The sequence below is a fragment of the Maniola jurtina genome, chromosome 4, assembly GCF_905333055.1.
Source record: "Maniola jurtina chromosome 4, ilManJurt1.1, whole genome shotgun sequence".
NCBI classification, from domain to species: domain Eukaryota; kingdom Metazoa; phylum Arthropoda; class Insecta; order Lepidoptera; family Nymphalidae; genus Maniola; species Maniola jurtina.
This window is the reverse complement of record NC_060032.1, coordinates 3,199,145-3,220,645: the sequence shown is the minus strand read 5'-3', so window position 1 is coordinate 3,220,645 and position 21,501 is coordinate 3,199,145. Positions and strand designations below refer to the sequence as shown.

General features: G+C 38.1%; 1 protein-coding gene and 1 long non-coding RNA gene across 2 annotated transcripts in view; one reads left to right on the top strand and one right to left on the bottom strand.

Moving 5' to 3' along the window:
- Positions 1-15,872, bottom strand: part of LOC123864373 (acetylcholinesterase-like) — a 52,825-nt gene extending 36,953 nt beyond the window's left edge. The window contains exon 1 of the mRNA XM_045904763.1: positions 15,773-15,872. The gene's annotated coding sequence lies outside the window, so the exon portion shown is untranslated. The remainder of the gene's footprint in view (positions 1-15,772) is intronic.
- Positions 71-11,974, top strand: LOC123864407. Its single transcript, XR_006795766.1, has 3 exons — positions 71-228; positions 1,338-1,340; positions 11,965-11,974. It is a non-coding gene; the product is annotated as an uncharacterized LOC123864407 (long non-coding RNA).
- Positions 15,873-21,501: the final 5,629 nt, after the last annotated feature.

The following is a 21,501-nucleotide window of genomic DNA, read 5'->3' as shown; positions in this document are numbered from 1 at the left end:
ACTGCAGATACGATATTACATACTGCAGATAAGTCACTAACTGGATGTGTAAATCTGGGTTTATGGTAAATGACAGCTAGAATGCCACGATCGAAATCTGATTGGTTAATGCTGTCTCACTATTGGCTACAATGCATTGCTGCAACAAGAATACATAAATTCAGCCAATCACAAGAATCAATACTGTAATAATGATTGATGCAATTTTTCCGTAATCGACCAGCTGATGTAATATTTGAAGCTACCTAACTTCGGTACGTAAATCTGGTAGTAATTGCCTCATTAGAAGGGCTGGTTGGCCTCTCGTGAAACTAATTCTCTATGGGCGAAAGTGCGTTTGTTTGATGGTTTGGCACAGCTTGTTATGTGGTTTGTCATTTGATCACGTCACAATGAAGCAATGGATTAACGCGGTTTTTTAACCCCTGACCCACAAAGTGGAGGGGTGTTATAAGTTTGACGTGTGTATCTGTGTATCAGTCTGTGGCATCGTAGCTCCTAAACTAATGAACCGATTTTAATTTAGTTTTTTTGTTTGAGAGGTGGCTTGTTCTTAGCTATAATCCAATAAAACCGGTTCAGCCGATTTATAGTTATCAGCTCTTTTCTATAGTTACTGTAACCTTCACTTGTCGAGGGTGTTATAAATTTTTAATTTACACTTGTTGGGTGGATATAGTCAAAGCATTGACATATTAAAGATCTGGAGAGTGACATAAACTCGTTTTTATTCCGGTTAATCAATGAGATCCCACGAGATTTCTAAAAACTAAATCCACGCAGTCATCTAGTTTTGTAATATTAAGTAAGATAATATGCTTTCCTCCGATTTATTTAGTGCATTGTTCAGTAACGTATCAACATTGCACAAGAATATATTTTACGGGTAAATACGAGAAAATTATAGCCAATCAAGTTGATTCATTGAGGATCCAGAATACTCAACTGTAAATTTTATTGTATTTTTATTGCATAAAACATAATATGCATTGCATATATAAAAAGATAAACTGACTAACTGACTTATCAACGTACAACTTTGAACACATGGCGCCAACATGAACCATTTGTACCTAGTAATATATGTCCGCAAGTACATCTGCGTGGTAGTCCATCAAAACCTCTATTCATAATAGCTATCTGCATGCCTTTCAGCCCGAGCCGTTCAGTAGTTTGAAATCTGCGTTGACAGATCAGTCAATCAGTCAGTAAACACGAACATGGTATGAGATAAACGCCTAAATGTACTTAAACTTTCTGAGGTAAGACAAACAGGGTTTGTATACTAAACAGTTTTACTTAGTAACGACAACTTTATTAACTACATCTAACATTAGTAGGTAATTTAAACTGATCTACATTAAACCAATGGGACTACAACATTGTCGTATTCCTGAATCTATATGCTAATGCGCTATAATACATTGTAGATATTGAACAAGAGTTATATGATCAATACGATCACCTATGTTTACAGATTCAAAATCTGGGTCTAGAATGTTACATGCAAAATCTGCAGTATCTAGATCCAACGATTTGAGATATTGATATAATATGTCAGTCCATAAGTTCCTCCTTTTATATGTAACTAGCTTTTGCCCACTTCATCCGTGTGGTCTACATGAATTTCAAATCCCTATTTTACCACCTCATAGTTTGAATTTTCAACAATACTTTCGTAGCGGATGTCTACGTCATAATACATATGCCAAATTTGAGCCCGAACCGTCCAATAATTTGAGCTGTTCGTTTATAGATCAGTCAGTCAGTCAGACAGCTTTTCTATTTATATATTAACAAGTGTAAATTAAAAATTTATAACACCCCCGACAAGTGAAGGTTACAGTAACTAGAAAAGAGCTGATACTTTTAAACGGCTGAACTGGTTTTCTTGGATTATAGCTAAGAACACTCTCAATCAAGCCTCCTTTTAAACAAAAAAAATTAAATTAAAATCGGTTCATTAGTTTAGGAGCTACGATGCCACAGACAGATACACAGATACACACGTCAAACTTATAACACCCCTCTTTTTGGGCCGGGGGTTAAAAACATATCTATATAGTTCCAGTTGCATGGACCTGACTCTATATTATATTGCAAATAGGACGTACATTGTATGTGATAAACTGGACAGCGGATAATCGGATTGGAGCGTGAACGAATTAGATTGGGGCCCACTTCGGCAATTCGCACCACAAATGATGTCATTAATATTGATGGCAAATTAGTTGTTGAACTAACGCGTTTTAATGATAACGATATTCACTGCATAACATTATTAAAACTCAAACTCGACTCAAAATCAAATTCACAAAGTAGAAAAAATTTACCCCTTTTGATGGCCGGCATTGTTAGAGTCGTAAGATGATATACCTACTAACCTAGTGGTGATAATTAATTACGTTGACTTAAAACTAAAGCTACGAGGGTTCCAAATGCGCCCAGGTCTGAGAAGAGCCCACAACAAACTCAGCCGGGTAGTAAATTATGCCTGAAATTGAAACATATTATTCACAACTCACTTCACTTGTAGACGGCGGTGTGTGCATGTTGCATGCGTTTCTATAGTGTTATTTTGATAATCTGATAGATGATAGGCAAAAACTTTAAACTATTATCGATAAAAGAAATGGCATCGATATTAAAGGAAATATAAATAAGTTTTTTTTTTAAATTCCATCGACTAAATGGTTAGTGGTTTATCGTGGTAATCGGTACAATATCCACGTGGATTATGGTAATATTTAGAAATACCTTGGGAACCCTTTCGAACATGGTTAGTATGGGCTCTACTTTCGATGGGCAACACAGCATTACAGTTCATTAAATGAAGAATCCTACAAATATTATAAAACGCAAAATTTTGTATACGTATGGATGGACGTATGTTTGCTACTCTTTCACGCTAAACTACTGAACGGATTTGGCTGAAATTCGAAATGGGGATAGGTTAAGTATATTGGATTAACACATAGGCTACTTTTTATCCGAGAAAATCAAAGAGTTCCTACGGGATTATGAAATACCTAAATCCACGCGGACGAAATCGAGGGCGTCAGCTAGTGGTACATACTTCATCTCTTAGCCACTTCGAGCATGGCAATTGTTGAACGCAGGTCGGATTTGAAGCGACCAATTTGAATTCGTAATGATCGCGGCCCCAGCGTTTCGACATCCGTTTGTGATTGACATCTTTATGATTGGAGGGAATCACAACGTGACATTTGTTCTGAGAGCCACATGTATCTACTAATACAGATAGTATATAGTAGTAGATAGATAGTAATAGAGATAACTAAAACACTTTTATATACTTTTATTTGACTGTTTGCTTATTTAATTACTCACAAATAGACCACAATCGACTGTCCGCCATTCCGAGCGTCACCAGAGAGTGTAGAGCCCGCCAAAACCATAGACTCGTGGAGAACGTCCAAGGGTGCTTAACCACGCACAGACTATCAACAAATCCCACCTAACACTACGTGCGCACAGCAATGGCACAGCTTATTATAAATATGTGAATTTGCGCAATAAAATTTAACATTGATATACAAGGAATCAAAAGCTTAATTTGCTATAATCTGAAAAAAGGCAAATCTGTATTAGTATAGTACAACATGAACACCTCCCCCAATACTAAGAATATAAGAAAGGCCAGCCACCAAGCAAGCCCCAAGTATCATCATGCAACACCAACAAATCCACCAGAACTCACTCGACGTGCATATCGCTTCGACACCGGAGCATCCTTAGGAGATGTAGACCTTACAATTCACAATAAAGTACTTTGTGTCTGTGTCATATTCCTTATTGCTGAGGATTGTGATTCCTTCCAGCCGTCCTAGGCAAGGTCCGAGTTTGAGAAAGAGGTAATGACGATTTCTGGTATGTTGATTGTCTTTATTCCCTCACTAGCTGATGTGCATTTAGTTTTTTTTAATCTTGTGGGAACTCTTTGATTTTCTGGGATCAAAAGTAGCCTATATCACTCTTCGGGTCTTTATCCTTACAAAAAATCATGTTGATTCGTTGCAGCGTGATTGAAGGACAAATCAATAAACCAACAAACGAACACATTTTCACATTTTTTATGGTTAGTAATTCCCATAGATCGATACTTGCTACTCCTATGTTTACGGGAATATGAGCAATCCCGTCACATACAAACGCACCAGCTTGATATGACAGCCTGCTGTGTAGTGCTTGGTTTTCGAGTGTATGATGGATGTCAACGGCTCAGTTGTTGACAAATGAGACCCATTTGCGGGAGCACGCGCGAGTTGAGTGACACTCCGCCCGTAGATCCCACTGTGTTATATTATGTAGGCAAAGTGCTCGATATGTTATCACTTTAGATCTACATGTATGTATAGGTTTCTTTCCCCCATAACTTACAAAGTTTAGTAAAATAGATAGATAGATAGGTAGATAGAAGTCTTTATTGCACACAAAAACACAACACAGAAAGAAGAAAACAGAAAAAACAATTGTGTGCAAAGGCGGCCTTATTGCTTAGAGCAATCTCTACCAGGCAATCTTTGCTGAAAGGAGAAGCTAGTGTTGGATACTACCAAGTCGCAAAGAATTATTAAAATAGATGATGCCCGAAACTTCATCGTCGTGCATTTGGGTTTTTAAAAATCCCACGGGAAGTGTTTGATTTTTCGGGATAAAAAGTCGCCTAAGTTGTATTACGAGTAGGATGCGGAATGCAAGCTTGCTCCATCAAAATCAGTTAAGCGGGTGGGCCTATTTGATTTTCCAGGACATTTATGTCTGTGTCCGGTATACAAGTTAATTCTGTACCTATCTGTAGACCTGGCCGTAGACGAACCATATTATAAGCAAGATCACTGTTTAGGGCAGCGCACAAGATGGAAATGGTACAAGAAGAAGAATCTGAAGAAAGAAAACTTTCACTATACGGGTGGCGTATTTTTTTTTTACCTATGTACTACTATTGCGATACTCAAATAGATTACAGAAAATTTATCTTATAATCTTCTCTCTTATTACATCTTTATACTTCTTAACCCCCGATCCAAAAAGAAGGGTGTTATAAGTTTGACGTGTGTATCTGTGTATCTGTCTGTGGCATCGTAGCTCCTAAACTAATGAACCGATTTTAATTTGGTGTTTTTTTGTTTGAAAGGTAGCTTGATCGAGAGTGTTTTTAGCTATAATCCAAGAAAATCGGTTCAGCCGTTTGAAAGTTTCAGCTCTTTTCTAGTTACTGTAACCTTCACTTGTCGGGGGTGTTATAATTTTTTCATTTACACTTGTTTTAACATCTGTATATAGGTAATATAGACTCTATATACCATAGAGTACAGTGAGATACAAGCAGACACTGGTGAGAGCGGATTATAGCGCCGTGTTCGATGGTGCCGTACCGCAGTGCGACGCCCTGCGGCATGCGCCGCCCGCCTGCGAGCCGCGGTCAGGTGCTCACTGTGCTTAGTATGAGATTTTACATCTCTCCCACACGTAAATAGTATTTTTTTTAATGGGGATGATGCCTATGTCTAAAATAAATTATTTCTTAGTAATTATTGAAAAGAGTGTCTTCCAAAATTCGTAAAATCCACATTCGATGCTAGTTTTAAGTTTGCTAACCATTTTAAATTATCGATTTAAACAAAAAAAGTACCTCAAATTACGTCAAATGGTATGACGTCACATCTGTGAATTTCACAGTTTGATAAAAGTTTTGCTAACCATTTTAAATTATCGATTTAAACAAAAAAAGTACCTCAAATTACGTCAAATGGTATGACTTCACATCTGTGAATTTCACAGTTTGATAAAAAGTCGCTCACTTGACTAGTAGTCATCATCCCTATTATAAAATAGCGAGCAAACGAGCAGGCGGGTCACCTGCATGAACATTTGCAGCACCAGAGGTTCCGCCGATGCGTTGCCGAATTTTCAGGAATTCGTTGGTCCGCCCCTTGAATAACCCCACGTTGTAATCTAGTGGGATCATCGCCGATGGGAGTTGATTCCACAATTCGCATGTGAGTAGAAAAAGATCTGGCACAATTACGAGCGGTCGAAGTAGGGAACAACCAATAGCGGACGGACGGATGATGGGCTAAGATATTTTCGCATAGTTCAAAAATAAAATTTCTGCGCAGGTACATCAGCAGAACTTATGAAAGTGGTAATAGATATTTTAATTTCGCAACTGTGCCGCTCGGAGCGCTAGTTATAGATATGTAGATATAGACAAAGAGCGTTAAATTAAACTCGTTTAGGTCTATTTTAGTTTGACGCTGAAATGTTTCGATTTCGAATTCTGTCAACGTTGGTGTGAAGTAAAATCTCATACTAAGCACACAGAGGCCTCAAACTGTCTGCTCTTTTACACTTTTAACGGCCACAAAAACTTGTTACTATTCGTTTCCTCTTTTGAACCAGCCTGGCACTCTTCCGCTGGTTTATTTAACTCTTAATTACTAAAGTAAATGGTGTGTACTATCAATTTGCTCTAATTAATATTTACTAAGGTCCTAAGAAAGTGTTAAAGTCCTAAAAGGCTGGTTCGTAGTTTGTAGTGGTAAGTATGTCAAAAACAAAGGCATTTGGACACGGGTGTTATTTAAAACTGTCATATAAATCCATTAGTATAAATGCGAAAGTGTGAGTGTTTTTTTAACCCCCGACCCAAAAAGAGGGGCGTTAAAGCTTGACGTGTGTATCTGTGTATCTGTCTGTGGCATCGTAACTCCTAAACTAATGAACCGATTTTAATTTAGTTTTTTTACTCGCATATTCTTTAGTGCCTTAGCTCGAATGATGACCACAACTTTATACGCGTGGATTTAGGTTTTTAAGTTCCCGTGGAAACTCGTTGATTTTCCTGAATGAAATAACTGGATAAACTAATAACACGCTTTTGCATTTATAATATGGTTAGTGATATTGTGAAGTGATCTAAAAAACTACAGCTGAAGCGTTCAAAGAATGGCGCTTTCAACTTCGTAGACTCCGGTAAGTAGATATTTAACCTTCAACAAATTGCGAACTTAATAATACCTACACAGCTTAAAAAACCAATTCGAGTATCGTGCTAGCGATAAATTTGTAGTTATCTGTGCCGAAGAGGGCAAATGATATATCGTAGCGGCTCACGAAGGCTGGAAGGTCAAGTTTCTTTTGAAGCTAGGATCCGTATCATGGAAACGAAGTAAACTTAAAGGAGTCTCTTTGTTGTTCGCTCCATATATACCGTGATTGGTTCTCATTTGAATACTAACCAAACTCGATGAAATTTTCTGGCTACGTTTTAGGAACAAATTAATTGAATATTAACCAATCACACTCAATGAAATTTTGTAGACACGTTCTAGGAACTAATATCTATTTCTGTTGTTTACAGATTCCTATTAAAATATTCAGTTTGAAAACTACACGGTCTCAAAAATTTACATGCAAATATTTAAACCCTTGAAACTTTAAAACTAGTGATTTTTATGGAATTCTGGCAAACCATAGACTTAGATGTTAGTTTCTAGAACGTGTCTACAAAATTACATCGAGTTTGATTAGTTAATATGCGATTAGGAACTAAACTACGTTTGTATGGAGTGAGTGACGGAGAGACCACCGGTAATATCTGGGTTAAGGTATTGAAATTAATGGCTTTAGCGTTTTAGCTTGAATAAGCATCGATAATTTAAAGGTAGGAAGTTAGTCTATAACTTCGCTTTTATGTCAGAGTTTTATAATCGTTTCAAGGACAAATACACTATTACCATATTGTATGAGTTGATGATATTTCTTCAATTATGTTCGAATTCTTTATGGGTAGATAGGCAAACTTAATGCCTAGAAGATATATCTACCGGTAAACGTTTGGAAGTGGAGATACCTGGTGATTGAACAGTGCGTTGATAGAGAGAATGGATTAAAAGAAATATAGGTACACTAGCTTATGGCTGCGGCTTTGTGCGCATGGACTACACAATTTTCAAACCCCTATTTTTAACCCCCGACCCAAAAGAGGGGTGTTATAAGTTTGACGTGTGTATCTGTGTATCTGTCTGTGGCATCGTAGCTCCTAAACTGATAAACGGATTTTGATTTAGTTTTTTTTTGTTTGAAAGGCTGCTTGATCGAGAGTGTTCTTAGCTATAGTTCAAGAAAATTGGTTCATCCGTTTGTAAGTTATCAGCTCTTTTCTAGTTATTGTAACCTTCACTTGTCGGGGTTGTTATAAATTTTTAATTTACACTTGTCTTATACCTAGAGGTTTTTGTGTCGGGGGTTTTTAAATTTTGAGTTATAGCCCCTATGTGACCCAAATGTAATGCGAAACTACCTATATACCTACAGATGATTATAAATCGATTTTTGTATCGATCGATTGCTAGTACTCTCTTCCTGAATCTATCATATTTATATTATCAACTGAGCTCTATTCTATATCGAACATGTACCGACATTTGCACCATTGTTTAAATTCTCTTTGTTTACAAATGTCTATACAATTCTAGCGCCTGTTAATTAATGATAGTTAGCAACAATTAATGAATTCCCATACAACGCAAAGGGGCACTTGAGTAATCAAGTGTTCAGCCTAACTTGACGTCCCTAAACGGTCTCACATAATGTAGGAGTGTATCACTATATGCGCTATAACTAGGACGCCATGGTGACGTCGCCAGCTACGTGCGCCGGTGACCACTAACCTCCCGCGGAGGCTGTGGCCCACGCGCGCCATCTTGCAATATAGGCCCGACTACCAAAGGATAATGAGCGTATAGCGGTAAGAGTGCTATACACTGAAATTCCATGATGACATCACCAGCTACGTATTTAAACAACTTGTATGGAAATGTATTACAGTTAACTCGCTTGGCTATGGTCTGCCGACGTCGCCAATTTGTAAGCGTAACCAAACCGACCGGCCCCTACGTGGATACTCTGGCGACTTGAATACGGATAATCAAGTCATCAGTATTTTGTATACAAATAAGTTATTAGTTACTCCTCCCTCATTCAGTGGCCAACTAATGGCCAGGACGGATGCCCGCGTGATTATGGTCTGTTGTGTTGTTGTGCTACTTATTTGGCAATATCATTTGGCTACGGTAGGAGGCAGAGGTAACCATGGCCACGTAGCCAGCGACGTCGCTATGGCGGCCCAGTGTGTTATGACTCTAACTTTATGATGACGTCCCTAAACGGTCTCACTAAATATTTGCTATATAGCACGGTAAATTGCGGTACTGCCGGTGACACGAGTCTCAAACATGTCGGCTTTGTGATTTAAGTGAAGGATTATGGATTATTAACAGTCACTTAAATAGTACGGCACTGGCAAGAATGCGCCCGAATTTATTACATCATCAACATATTTTATCAAGCATTCGTCGGCCCACTATCAGCATGGTTCTCCTCTCAGAATGAGTAGGATTTAGGTCAAAGCCTACATGCTGGCCAAGTGCGAATTGGTAGAATTCACATACACTTGAAAACATCATGGATTACAACAAAAAAAGAATTATTAAAGTTACATACAATTTATTCGCCCTACTCGTTAGTAACACATCATTTTGAATTCAGAGAGTTGTTGGGAAGCACTTGCAGATAGCGTTACATCAATTTGTTCCCATTACCTTCCTAACCGAATAATACCGTTTCGTATGACAAGTTTATTTGTTATCTATACAAAATTATTTATTCATTATATACAGATTTATATAAATATTTAGATATTTCTTTGTAAAAAAGAATCAATCGATCGCGATGTTAACAGGGCTCTCTCCGTCACTTACTCCATACAATCGTAGTTCCAATTCCATTTGAATATTAAGCAACCAAAGTTCATAAAATTTTTCAGACATATTGTAGAAACTAATATCTGTACCTGTGGTGTTTTAGATTTTTCTAAAAATATGTAGTTTTAAAATTACAGGGGCTCAAAGATTTGTATGTGAATTTTTAAGACCGCGTAACTTTGAAACCAAATATTTTAACAGAAATCTGGAAAACCACGGTATAGATATTAGTTTCTGGAATATTTCTGCAAAATTTCATGGACTTTGGTTGCTTAATATTCAAATGAAATTGGAACTACGATTGTATGAAGCGAGTGACGGAGAGAGCCCTCTTAAGCAACGTTGAAATAATTAATTATCAAGAAGTTTATTTGGCGTCTATTCGAATACAGCGAATAAATTATATACCTATTGCAATCTACATACAATTTATTCACTGTACTCGTTCGCAACACATCACTATGAACTCGGAGAGTTGTCGGGAAGCAATTGCAGATAGCGTTACAACAATTTGTTCCCATTACGTTCCTAACTGAATAACACCGCGCTTAATTGGCTTACGAGCAGTTTTGTATAACAAGTTTATTTATTTTGTTGTTATGACGTCGGTTTTTCTTAGCGGTAATTGGCTTATTACTTGATAACAATCTAACGTGGTGGTAACGTTGCAATCTAAACAAAGAGGCTCTAATTACAAGCTTTCATTTAACTTCCTGCGTTTTTATGGTCAAACTTATAACACCCCTCTTTTTGGGGCTGGGGGCATTGATGTAAGTTAGGTATAGATGAGCTCACGTACAAAATTGCATAGCTTAAGTGGTCAGGTTTCCACACAAATACACATCTATACTATATGTTTCTTATAACGGAATGTAGAAAAAAGTTTTATAATATCAACAACTTCAGTTTATTTATTTATTATTAGTTTTTACTTTTTTTATTTCAACTTTTTTTTTACCTGTTGCTATAACAACTAAAATATTTGTTCTAAAATATAATTTTACACCTTAGAAATAGTTTGAAAATTTGACTAACTTGAATAGAGACGTCTCTATTTTTCGGGCCGCATTTGAAGCACTTTTTTCAAAACTTGTACTAACTTACTTACATATTACCAAATCGCTGGTCAACAATTTGCAATGGGTATTACTTAATTTAACTAAAATTTACCCAAATAAAAAATCTAAAATTCTGAAACTGGATCGTTAGTTTCAGGACCTACATTGTTTATGTGTTGAAAAAACGTCGTGGGAGGCTAGTATGAAATAATAGTAAGGTCCGCGTCACGCCAGACCACGTGGTCGGCGAATGCGTGGGCCGAGAGTCGAGACTGAAATAAACCAACGTGGGCGGGCACGAATATAACCCAGCCGCTACTGGCTTTGGCATAAAAAGACGATTGCTTATAAATACTGATCGGTCTTGAAGACGAGGATGAGACTACATTTATTCACATACTTTTATTATAACAACTAGATGATTTTTTTAAGAATATTAGCCATTTAATCTCATGACTAACATTCCCCTTTCCCCTCCAACTAAGGGTTAAGCTTGTGCTAGGAGTGGGTACGACAATAGTGCAACGGGTTGGGTTTGAACCGCCCACCTTTCGGATTTCATTCCGCTCCGATAACCGTTGTGAGGCTTTTTTTAAAACCCCGTGAGAACTCTTTAATTTTCTGGGATAAAAGTTACCTGATGTCAATTCTCAGAAGTATCGGTTCGTTTTATGAGAGTAGTTTGGATGTGAACTGAAGGTGGCTAAGTAAGAAAGATGGAAGACCGAGTGTGATGCACCCTTGAAAAGGCTTGTGTCCAGCAGTGTGCGCAAATAGGTTGACGATGATGTCTCAGAAAACTCAAACTGGGACTTCGTCTGTGTTGGTGTTGGCTGGCGGGCGTGCTTTGCCTTTTTGGAGTGTTTTTTTGTTAAAACTGACTGGAAAATGCTCTAAGGGGGTGCCGTGCGTATGTCGGCGAGCGCCGGCACAGATGGGGTCCATACTTGTATAGTTTAACTAACTTGTTACATATAACTACAAACTAGACATTGGCTAATCTTTGTAAAGCCAGACGAGAGAAAAAAAAAAGATGATGTCTCATGCCAATGAAGTTCTCACAAACTACTTGACATGCATACTACTATCTAAAGTTTAGAGACCTATTAGCGAAGTGTATTGTGCTAGTTTGGTTTGGTATTACATAGTAGCTACGAGTATAAGTAACTGTCGTAGACCACAAAAAAGATTTTTGTTCCAAGGATTAAGTTACACAGACGTAATAATATCTGAACTCAGTATTTCGAAGATAATACAGCAAAGTTTGACATGTTTGGGCCTAAATTACCCAAATAAAATTAATGATTTATCTTAACTACAACTATAAGCAAAATGGGCCTAATCATGTATATGAAATATCGTCAGTTTTCATATCTTTGCGGACAAAGCTAATAAATAATAACCATTACCAATAGTTTGAAGTATCATTAATATTCCTACAGCCCTGACTGGTCATTAATAATAATTTGATATATTTGTTAATGTTGTGAGCGTTTCCATTGCGCATTGACGGAGGACGAATGGAAGGTCATAGGGCCCTGCCACAATACTTCCGGTGCGACGCTACGTTGCGTCGCTTGGAACGAAGTCACACCTCCATGCAATTTCCAAGTAGATTTCCACAATGCCTCATACGTCAACGTAGTAAATTTTACAATGCAAGGTCGCACCACAAGTGTTATAATAAAAAGTTACCATGAAAGACTTTTAACATTTTTTTTAATTCACACCATCACTATGAACGCTTATCATCCTAACTTTTACAGACTACTGAAACAACACTACGCGACGAACTGTTTTTGTTTTTATTTATTTTTTTAGTTTTTAATGTTTTCTACACAATAGCACTACTTACAAATCAAGAGAATTATTTTTAGAGTGGTGGAATGAAAAGTGCATGAAATAGAACATGTTGTTATAATTCACGAGGTATTGATTATTTTTTCTTTTCTAAAAACCAGACGATCTGAGTTATCGATTAACAGAGATTACAGCAAAATTAATAAACTTTAAAGTTCAGTTAGCCGTTTGATATTTGACCCATGTCGTAACGTCTGAAAATGGAAACACGCCCGATCATTTTAGCGTATGGCAGGTTGCGTGTTAACTATTAGTATTCCGTGATATGCAGAAGGCTGTAAAGACCATTAAGTATGTATTTAACACCTCATTATTTAAATACTTACACATAATTTCCATCACAGGGCGTACTGAACGATTTTTATGACTCTATTTTACTAAAAACATACATTGTCGCACGACATCGAATTACTACACCAATTTAACAACGTGCGTCAATATTTGAAGCCTTAATCGTCAGCATGATCAACCCATGGCCGGCCCACTACAGAGCACAGGTCTCCTCTCAGAATGAGAAGGATTTAGGCTATAGTCAACCACACTAGCCAAGTCCGGATTGATAAACTTCACACATCTTTAATTAATAACATTACGGAAAACTCTCAGGTATTCAGGTTCCCGCACGATGACATAACTCCGAAAAGTGAGATGTGCGTGCCCGGAATCGAACTCCAACCTCCCGAATAGGTGGGGGACGTCTTAACTACTAGGTCAGTTGGTATTAAATCTGGTTGTAACTCGTTTTGTTTAAGTATAAGCGTAGTGTGGGACACCCTCCAGCACGATGGGCCGATCATAATAAGCGGCTGGCGGGAAGTGGCTGGATGAGGAAGGCTGCGGACTCTTTAGGGAAGGCCTATGTCCAACAGTGGATGTCCACAGGCAGATTATGATGATGATGATGACGATGATACGTGGACCAATCTCTCTTTACCCTAAATTGTAAGCGCAATAAAAGAATCGGATCAATAGAAGCTAAATGTTTACATGTTAACCGTTCAATCACTGTCGCCCGGCGTGGCTCTGGCGGACAAAGGAGGGCAAAGTGTGACTCCGAACAAGGTCGAGGCTTCATACATTTCTACCATTGCAATTTTCGCTATTCATTTATGTCATAATATTCTTTGTACAACTGTGTTTTGACCCAACTACGGTGAAGCTCAAAAGGAGGATTATGTGTTTGACCTGACCGTAACTACTCAATGGCTCAACCGATCATAATAAATAAATAATATGTCCTTAGTAGATAAAATTCATAAAAAATCCAAATGACGGATTTTATGCGCAGTAATTGTAAATGTGAAAGTGTGTTGGTTTGTTCTTTAATCAGATTGCAACTGAAGAGTGAAATAGGCCAATAATAATTTATCCCAGCAAATAAAGGATTCCTACGGAATTTTTAAAAACTAAAATCCACGTGGACAAAGTCGCGGGCATCAGCTAGTACGTTAATAAAATAGTCGTAAATCTAAAAGTCAAAATCTGTCGGTGACCTGGCAGTTCACGGAGTTTTTATCCCAAGAAAAACCTTGGAAGTGGAAGAGGTCCAGCCACTTGTAAATAATAACGATTATCATCACAGCTCGTGAAAAAACTCAAAGCTACTCAGCGGGCGATGGAGAGAGCTTACGTCTCTAGCTTGGAGTTTCTACGTGATCAAATCAGAAATGAGAAGATCTTTAGGAGAACCAGAGTAACCGGCAAAGTTCAGCGGGTTACGGAGCTGAAGTAACAATGGGCAGGGCACATAGTTCGAAAAACCGTCAGAGGTTTAGGTTCCCATATGCTAGAATTGCAACTTCGTAGCGTTGGAACTTTAGAAGAGACCCCGTACTAGGTGCTGACGACATCAAACAAGTCGCAGGGAGCCGCTGAATCCAAGCGGCGCAAGACCGTGGGACGTGGAAGCCCAGCCGTGGACGTCTATATTAGTTGACTAGCCGATGCCCACGACTTCGCCCGCGCGGATTTAGGTTTTCGAAATCCCGTGGGAACTCTTTGATTTTCCGGGATAAAAAGTAGCCTATGTGCTAATCCAGGATATTATCTATCTCCACTCCAAATTTCAGCCAAATCCGTCCAGTAGTTTTTGCGTGAAGGAGTAACAAACATACACACACACACACACACACACACACACACATACAAACTTTCGCCATTATAATATTAGTGTGATAATAATAATGATGTGTTTAAAATTCGATGCTAGGTTTTTTTTATTTATTTACACTTATTTATATTTATTGAACTTTTAAAATTTACTGGGCATTTTTGTTAGATTAAGTGCCACAAGAACCATTGTTACTTGTAACGATTAAATATGTTTTTGAAAATTTGTTTTTAAATCACTATTTCCATATTTACTTAAATTAAGGCTCAGCCACGTCTATGCCACGTCACGGTTCTGTGTACAATATAGTGCCACATTATTTTGTGGTATTATAAACAATCTCAAATAATAAGGGGTCACAGCTTAGTAGGTATTAGTTAGGCTTAGTAGGTAGGGTAGGTACCTATGCATTATACAACGCGCATAATATGTGCAGTGCTAATTTCAGGTTTACCGTTGAATTTATCTTATTTGGTATATATAGTAGTTATAATATAGTAACATTGCAGATGTTATATGTAAAATATAATAGGTACTTGTACACCTGGTTTCTGAAATCCTGTAAAAATAAACCGTATTCAAGGGTTAACTTGTCATACGATAAAAAAATTGAATATGTCCTTGCGTTGACCCTGAAATCTTCAGACGCTCTCCCGAATCTAACTAAATACTTACCACAAGATTTTACGATTCCCTTTTAGTAATCATCTAACGTTTCGGGGTAGCCAGCTACGCTAGACGATCGCCTACGCGGCTACGAAGTAAACTCGTAGCATCGTAGCACGCGTAGCGCCTACATCTCTTAAATGGTATTCTCCCAAAAAGTTTCGATAAGCTTTAGAAGCTAATTTAGTTAATCGTTGTTACATAATGACGTGTAAGGAAGTAAGGGTGTTGCAAAAAAATTGGCGTAATTTTTTTCCGATTCCAATTAAATCGGAGTTCGGACTCACCTGTATATAGTTGTCTCGTTCTTTCGGATTGAAGGTCGGATGTTTTTGGAGAGGGCACTGGTGCACTCGCGGGCGCGTGCAACTGCGACGGAGGGCGGCTACAGACTGACTACACTGGGCCCGGCCAGGAGCCCCTGCCCTTCCCCCCGCGCGCCTGTCCTCCCCCGCACCCTAGCGGATAAACAACGTGCATTGTAGGCGCGATCTGTGGACCTGTTCTGCTGGGTACACACGTACACACCTCCAACGACTTGTACCCTACTGTTTCACATCCATTACTGTTTACTTTTCACTCTTTGTTCGTCTTCTAGTGTTCAGCCCGCAATGGATGGATAGATTTTTTGTATCTAAATTCACGCTCAAATAAAGAGTCCGTAAACAAATTTGTTACCCAGATACTGGTCTAGCATTATAGATTTTGGATTTAAGTATGATAGTAGTACAAATCCGGGATAGCGATGATATTGGGTTCTGGAATATGCTGTCATATAGGAAAATATTCAATTTGGTGCGGGGCGTAAAAAAGGTCCATTGTTATCCAACTTAGGTGTAATAATATGAATGTCGTCCTTCGGCCAGGGATCGCATTATAATGTAATGAAAGATTACCTACCCGGACTTTGACTGCGAAAAGAAATTATGTTTCAAAATGTGCTTTATTATTGATTTCCTTATACTAATTCTTATACATAACTAGATGATGCCCGCGACTGTGTCTGCGGGATTTAGGTTTTTTTAAAATCCCGTGGGAACTCTATGGATTTTCCGGATTTTTTATATTGAAAATATTACAATAAAACAGCCTTATCTAATTACTATACAAATAATGCCCGCGTAGAAATGGTGCCAAGAATACTGGCTGCATTTCCGCTCTGGACAGCCCGACTGATCCGTTGCGCAAAAATGAGCTAGCCCTTCTGTCACCCGATGAGACTATCAATCGCGGTGAAATGTCTCGTAAATTTTTTGGCCCAAACACTCCAGTGATTTTTTCTTTACTTATAACGCATATAAGTCTGAGCAGTTAGATGTGTATGCCCGGGATCAAACCCCATACCTCCCCACTAGAAGGCCAACATCTTAAGCACTAGGCTATCACCGCGCTATTAAGGTAGGTAGCATATATATAGGTAGTTTAAAATAGGAACATTCTCTGAAGACTCTATCAAAGCTTATAATTAGTTTGAAACTGAAATTCTCTCAAGCAGCTGTGGACTTTGCCAAAGATTGCAATTATTGGACCACTCGGGATGCCACTCCAGTTATCTTGAAGAGCAAAGATGCTCAGAGACTTTGTATGATAAAATTAGTTTGGTTCTGGCGATATTGGCTTACTGCGACAAACCAAATAGGAGGATAGATTTCTTAAAATCAAAATCATCATGTAGAACAATTAATGTCTCTTGTACTTCGTCTGCGATTCCACCACCGGTTCGGAATGCAGATTCTAATGAGAAGAGTCCTAATTGCCACTCAAGATACCTATAGAGACAAAACATTGTAAGGCACGATTAAACAACATTTAAGACTCTCTACACGTGCTAAATTCCGTATCTAGTTAGAACAGCCTTTATCCTTCAACTGAAGTAAATAAATATCTCATGCATAATTCTAAGGACGACCGTGACCCTGCTCGTCACGTGTCGTGTGAAGAGGGCATTATGCTTACACTCCACGGTTATGGTATTTTTGCATGTCCTTTTTACGGTACGTTACATTCCAAAGTGGACCCGCCCGGGATCTAATGCTTTCCTGCCCTGTGTTTTTTTAATACCACGGTCACCCGGTATATTAGTAAGTATAGATAAATAGATAGAGAGACAGATAGATGGATAGGTGGACAGGTAGGTGGATAGGTGGATAGGTGGATAGGCGGATAGATGGATAGGTGAATAGGTAGATAGATGGATTGATGGATAGATGGATAGATGGATAGATGGATAGATGGATAGATGGATAGATGGATAGATGGATAGATGGATAGATGGATAGATGGATAGATGGATAGATGGATAGATGGATAGATGGATAGATGGATAGATGGATAGATGGATAGATGGATAGATGGATAGATGGATAGATGGATAGATGGATAGATGAATAGATGGATAAATGATGGATGGATGGATAGATAGATAGAAAAAACACCAGGCAACTTTGGGGAGAGAAGAGACTGGATGACAGTCTGCCACGCAGGCTCACTGTGGATCGGCAGATTTCACACACCGCCAGAACATTATGGAGAACTCTCAGGCCTGCAGGTTTCCTCGCGATGTTTTCTTTCACCTTTGCAGTGTGAAAATCCACCGCTAGTAAAGTATTAGAGACTCACAAAAATAATCTATCTATACATATAATAAAATTGTAGAAAAGTGGTGTCTGTACAATGGAAATACTTATATAAAAAAAAAGTAGCAGGGGTTGTTATTATATCGATGCCGAACCCAAAATTGTAATTAATTTTTTTTGTCTGTTTGTCTGTGTGTTTGTGCACGCTAATATCAGAAACGGCTTATTCGATTAAGATACGGTTTTCACTAATATATTGTAGTAAACTTCACTTAACATTTAGTGTTTATTTCATGTCAATCGGTTCATAAATAAAAAAGTTATGTCAATTTAAAGAATCACGGCGAACATTTTTAACGTACAGAGTACGTACTACACGCCTCGCGCCTGAGCGTCCGTGGCTATATAAAGCGCGCTGAGAGCTATTCCACGCGAACGAAGTCGCGGGCACAGCTAGTACTAAAATAAAAACAAACATACATTCGCCCCGGCATCGTGTATTCCACGGGGGCTTTCAAGCTTTCATGTCATCTTGGTCATTTTACTTTTGTCAAAGAAATATAAAAGCCAAGACCGACCGAGCCCCGCGCACACTCCCACAAATCTAATTTTTATAACTCTCTTTACCTTGGTCTACAAATATTATGTAGAGAATTTTGCGGTCATTTTCATGATTGCTATTTTATGTTTTGGAGAAGTCCGATAGTGTCTCACTATCTGCATCATATTCCTAACTAGATGTCTGTCCGTCTGTCTGTCTATCTCATGTGTATCTCATAAAACGTAATAGGTAAAGAATTGAAATTTCCACAGTGTGTATTTCTATCGCTGTTTTAATATGGCCGCCATGCAAATTTAAAAAATGTAAAAAGTAGATAATGTTATATCTTGCACGATGGTCCGGAACCCTTCGTGTGCACGTCTGACTCGCACTTTTTTATTGTTCTGGTTGTTGCATAGTCTTTCTGTTGTTATAGTGAGTTTCTACTTGGGAAGATCCAAAAAAAATATCATTAATGTTTATTTTATTTTATATTTTTAAGAACAATAATTGTTGTGAAATGTTATTTAAAAAAAATATTTGAACTGTGACGTATAATCTATACATATAATAAAATTGTAGAAAAGTGGTGTCTGTACAATGGAAATATATAAAAAAAAGTAGCAGGGGTGGTTATTATATCGATGCCGAACCCGAAATTGTAATTAATTTTTTTTTGTCTGTTTGTCTGTGTGTTTGCGCACGCTAATATCAGAAACGGCTTATTCGATTTAGATACGGTTTTCACTAATATATTGTAGTAAGCTTCACTTAACATTTAGTGTTTATTTCATGTCAATCGGTTTATAAATAAAAAAGTTATGTCAATTTAAAAATCACGGCGAACATTTTTAACGTACAGAGTACGTACTACACGCCTCGCGCCTGCCCGAAAAGTCACTATTCCACGCGAACGATGTCGCGGGTACAGCTAGTGTATATTATGAATATTAAATGACTATGACTAATATTCGTAAGATAGTGATAAAAATCAATGTCGAACACAATAATTTATTAACTTAGAATCTCTTAGAATATAATGTGTTTTAAAATATTTTTGTTTGAAATCGCCATACCTTTAAAGATTATGTTTTCTACTATATTTATATTTACATAGTTTCTCATGTAAGTGAAATGTTGTTTTATTTTTTAAGAAAAATAAGCTCTCTTTAAACCTTCTTAACTTAGCTACGCCGTAGCGACCTCGTAGGTGCTCTACGCCTGTACAATATCTAGTAGATTTTATTTATACGATTTTTATCCAATAATGATTCGATTGCCATCGTATAGAAAGTTAAATCTTGAATTTATAACACCCCCGACAAGTGAAGGTTACAGTAACTAGAAAAGAGCTGATAACTTTCAAACGGCTGAGCCGATTTTCTTGGATGATAGCTAAGGACACTCTCGATCAAGCCACCTTTCAAACAAAAAATTTAATTAAAATCGGTTCATTAACTTAGGAGCTACGATGCCACAGACAGATACACAGATACACACATCAAACTTATAGCACCCCTCTTTTTGGGTCGGGGGTTAAAAATATAATATTTTAAAACTCTTTGTCACGCTGCCACAGTTCACATGAGTTAGGGTGCTTCTAACAAAATGTCGAGGCTTCTACGTCACTGGCAGGGGTCCAAATATTAGTACATTTGACACAGGTGTCCCTAAAGTAGCCCTAATCTTCTTTAATTTTACGTCATCGTAGCCTAATATTTGACATATCGTCGATTTAAGGTGAACACACACATAACCGAGCCTAACGCGTCAAACGAGTCAAACGAAACGAATTTTAGAATTCTATGTGAAATGAAGCCTCGCACAGTTCCCCGCGTTGAATCGTTCGAATCGGAATTGTACGAGGTTTCATGAGATACAGAATTCTAAAATTCGTTTCCTTCGACGCGTTTGGCTCGGATAAGTGTGCGTTCACCTTCAGGATCAAACCGAGGGTTCCCTAACTCCAATCCACTCTGACGCAGTCACGACGGCCCATGTCACATACCTAGTCGTTTCCTAGCCTACATTTGACCCTGTCAGTGTAAGTGAAGCCTCGACGTTTTGTTACAAGCTTCATAATTGTCGTGAAATGTGAGTAAGGTAATATAAGTTCGTCCTTCACGGGTCGCGGAGGTCAGATAGCAATCGTCGGTATAAAATCTTGTAGCCTGTCAAGTCGGCGGTGAAACACGGCGAGCATTCTTGATAACTAGCAATGATCTCTTATAACTAGCTAATCCTATAACACAACTATTATGATCACAGATCCATATTCATACTAATGTTATAAATGCGAAAGCGTGTCTGTCTGTCTGTCTGCTAGCTTTTCACGGCCCAACAGTTTAAACTATTTTGATGAAATTTGGTATAGAATTAGCTTACGTCCCGGGGATGGGCATAGGCTATTTTTTATCCCGGAAAATCAAAAAGTTTCCACAGGGTTCTTAAAGGTTTCCCATCCGATTATATGGGTACAGAGGTAGCTTGCGTCCCGGAAATTGATATAGGCAACTTTTTATCCCGGAAAATCAAACAGTTCCCACGGGGTTTTTCAAAAAACTTAAATCCACGCGGACAAAGTCGCGGGCATCATGTAGTATATAATAAAAAAGCAGTTATAGCCTGTTGGTGGGGGTCCAACGTTGGAAACTTCACCTCTAACTTTTCGGAGGTGCGTTTTAGTTAATTAAATATCACTTGCTTTAAGGGTGAAGGAAAACATCGTGAGGAAGCTTGTATGCCTGAGAGTTCTCCATAATGACCTCAAAGATGTGTGGAGTCCGCGAATCTTCACTTGGCCATCGTGGTGGATTGTGGACTAAACCCTTCTCATTGAGAGAAGAGACCCGTTTTCAGCAGTGAGTCAGCGATGGGTTGATACTTGATAGTTTTTAAA